The following is a 3,892-nucleotide window of genomic DNA, read 5'->3' as shown; positions in this document are numbered from 1 at the left end:
CTCAGCTCTTTTAATCCTGTTCTTTTGAAACAGTGAAAACAAAACTAACAATTTTTTTAAGTTTACTAAAAGGAAGCTCTAATGATCCAAATGAGTGAGATTTATATATTCTTTCAGAGTCTAAATGTCTTTCTTAAAAAAAGGCAAAACAAAATGATTATCCTAAATTTAGGCTTTTAAAACTTTGCCTTTGTAAATTATGTGATGTTCTTTAATCTTTTATATCGGGCTTCCCAGAAGGTCACTGACATGTGCTCCTAGAAGGATTCTGCCTGAATTTCATAGCTCACATGGCTGCTCCCCCAACTCCCATCCTAGGTAATGTTCATAATTTTTTGAGCCAGTGGATTAAATCTGCCCAGGTTATTACTCCCCATACAAATAACACGCATTTTAAACTCTAATGTAAAAAATATACACTATACACTATTAGGACGGGGTTCAGGATAGAAAGCAAGCAGACGTCTAACAGAAATGGAAGAAAAAGGCAACCTGTATCAGAAGGGAGAAAGTAAGGTAAGCTTTTCCTTGTGATTTGTGTTTATTGGGGAGGATGCCTCTGCCACTTGGAGACAAGCCAGTAGGAAAATTTGCTAAGGAGACCCAGGGTGTCTGCAAGGAGGTGTGCATTGTTCTTTACTCTGGCGGGAGCTCAGCTGAACTGTATCCGGCAGATCCTCAAGAAGATCCCCTTCAACCTGCCGATGATACATTTTGCTTTCAAGATGTCGAAGCTTAACCAGTAAGCAGTGCACACCCTGTCCCAGGATTTGATATTTATTACGTGATTCATGCCAAGAAGGAAACATCCCTAACATTTTCTAAGGGTAGAGACCAAGCGAACCAAAGAAAAGGGGTACAAGGAATGGGAGATGACTAAATGAAGCAAAGAGAGGCTGACCTACAAGGAAAAAAGATAAGAAGAAAAAAGAAAAGGGAGGAGGGGAAGAAAAAATAGATCTGCCTTTAAACCAGTCTCCTTTCAAATAAGATCGGCGATTGTAGCACTTGAGTGAGCTTCAAGCCCCATGAGAGAGACACACTGCCTGCCTTTAATTGTTAACCCTACATTACAGGAATCTTTGTCATAAAACTGAAAGCTGTTTGACTCAAAGCAGAATCTTTGCACATGAGATTGCACAGGTTGTGATGAGCCTGGAGACTTAATTACTTTCTTGCATCAATTGAAGGGGATTCTCTAGGTCAGGCCTATGGCATATTGATGGGAAGCAAAAGAAACCTTACACAAAATTAGCCCCCAGTGCGCTGGCTTCCCAGACACGCACGAAGGCTTGAGATCTGTTCTACCGTTCACATTTTCTTACTACTCAGGAGCAATATATCATGTATGCTGATGCTGAGTCAGTAGGAGATAAGGGGGAGGGGGCATGAGTAATGCAAAAGACTAGCTTGCGATTACTATGGTCAATTATTGTAATTTTTTTTGCAAACAAACAAACAAAAACAACAACCACAAAGCCTAATCTAAATCAGTGGCCGTACTTTCTAACGTGAGAATGTTACTTTGTTAAATTTGTTTTATTGTCCAGGGCTGTGTTTGCAATTGCCTGCAGTTTGAGATAGGTATTTTGCTTCTCTTATTTAGTGTTCCTGGTGGTAAGTGTATAGTACGATTACTTAGTCATAAAAGTGATTTGTTTAGCAAAGCCTCCTTTAATAGCATTTGTGTTGTTTTATTTCACTAAACACAGAATAAATTTGGAGTTTGAGAAATGCTTTTTATTCAAAAATGATTACAAAGTTCTAAATGCAGAAACCTTAAGACAGAGGATACTGTTGGGTAACTCCAGGAGAGTCAGGGAAACAGCTGGGAGTTGCCCCTGATGTTGTTCTGTCTCCATCACTCTCCTGCATTCTCTACGGCCGCACTCGGTCTGATCAGCTTTTGCAGCAGTTCTATATATTCTAAGGCGGAGGAAGCATGTCAAGGTTGTCATCTCTGGTCAGGAGAGTAGTTTGTCAGAAGAGTTTTCAACTATAAAAGCATCAGTAACTCATCAGAATATTTGTTGTGTGTTTTTGACAAAAGAGGCAAATGTCTGTCAAGAAAAATCTGGGGTTTTCCTTGCCTTCCCTGGGGAACTTGGAGTTCGCCTCAAATAGCCTTAGACTCCAGAAAGCTTCTGTGCAAAATAGATGTATTGATTCCCGTAGAATCTTGCTATTTGTGACATGCAGCAGTATAAGTCGACATGACTTAGCCTGTTTGTTGCCATGTGTGAAACAGAATGTGCAGTTTTCAATAGTGAGGAGAATATTATGAGCTGAGGCTCTAATGGTGGTGTCATTAGAAACCCACGGAAGCACAATTCGGTAAGAGACATCAGATGTTTAAAGGGACGCTCTAAATGGTTAAATGTTAATGTATTCATTAGATGTTTAAATTTTTTTCCAGAGCTAAAAATGCATACTCATGCTTATAAACAAACAAATCAGTTGCTTAAGGGTTATAAGAAATTTAAATGCAAATAGCACTTTGTAATGATACCCCAGAGACTGACATTGTAATCAATTTCTTGAGAATGCATCATCGTAAACTTATTTTTTGCTATTGGTTTCCTTAGTAACTGGAACAACATATTGTTCAGGACATAAAATAATATCCTGTTTCAGCCACTGAGAACCTTGAACTAAAATGTAATTGATTTTGCATGAGGTACAGGATTATCATGTCCTCTCCATTCCGGTGAGGTATTACAGCACAAAATGTAACCTACTCAGAAAATTTTTTCAAACCAGCCATTTTGTTTCTAATCATCTCATTGTGAGAATACTAAAATTGCTAACAGTGTAGAATTTATACCTTTAAGAGGAACAGGTTATTAAATGGAATTATATAGTGACGTATATTTCCAAATCCTACCAAGATAATGTTCATTTCTCTTATCTCACATGTAGAAAGCAGCATTATATGGAAATATTTACATTACTATTAAACAATAGTGATGCTTCCTTTGTAAGACCCTTACATAATTCAATACATACCCACTTAGATATTATAGAGAATGCTTATTTTTTAAAAAGCCTGCTATCCAATACAATTTTACAGCTGTAATCGGCACAAAGAGTCCAAAAATTCTATTCTATTTTCATTTCTGCAACTGGTCTACTATACTGCCTTAGGCAACTTATTAGATCTCTGGTGTCTCAGTAAGCTTATCTATAAAATGGGAATAATAACACCTGCATCACAAGGGTGTTATGTGGATAATTACTTGATGTGTGCAAAAAGTTTTGAAGATATAACATATTAAATCTTTTGACTGTTTTAAACCACATAGAGAGCAGTGTGTTATAGGCATAAAATTGGAGAGTAGTTTAATGACCTTAAAAAATTAGAGGCCCCTGATTTTGGAGAGGAATATCTAGAGATCTAGAAAAACTCTTATTTTGCTGTTTCTGCAAGTAGCATTTCCTGGAGTAATATGGCAGAATTCTTGAGTGATTGATTTTTGATGATATCCTTCCTAGAAATTCTGAATTACCAAGGAGGTGATAATATCATGTTCTGGGCACCTCTAGTTCTAGTGAAATTTGTTTATAAATTATTTTCCCCAGTCCATTGGGAAACTGATCTCTTTTCTAACAGATTTTGGGGCCTGCTTGATGGAGAGTTTCCATATGGTACGCCTTGTTAACTTCTTTGCCAGAGAGGGTCAGTCTCCCATCACATCAGCCATGACGGCTTTTCTATAAAGTAGCAGCTTGCATGAGTTTTCTAGTTATTGCCAAAGGAAACATCCTGGACCTTAAGAGTGTTTTATTAATTCAGTCACTCGTTAAACAAATATGGAAAGGCTACTATGAACTAGCTAATATTTTACATGGATTACAGTGGATTAAATGATGGTGCTGTCCTTCCTCTCTCTCA

Source organism: Myotis davidii, unplaced genomic scaffold, assembly GCF_000327345.1.
Source record: "Myotis davidii unplaced genomic scaffold, ASM32734v1 scaffold162, whole genome shotgun sequence".
In the NCBI taxonomy this organism is placed as follows: domain Eukaryota; kingdom Metazoa; phylum Chordata; class Mammalia; order Chiroptera; family Vespertilionidae; genus Myotis; species Myotis davidii.
This window is presented reverse-complemented; position numbering follows the sequence as displayed.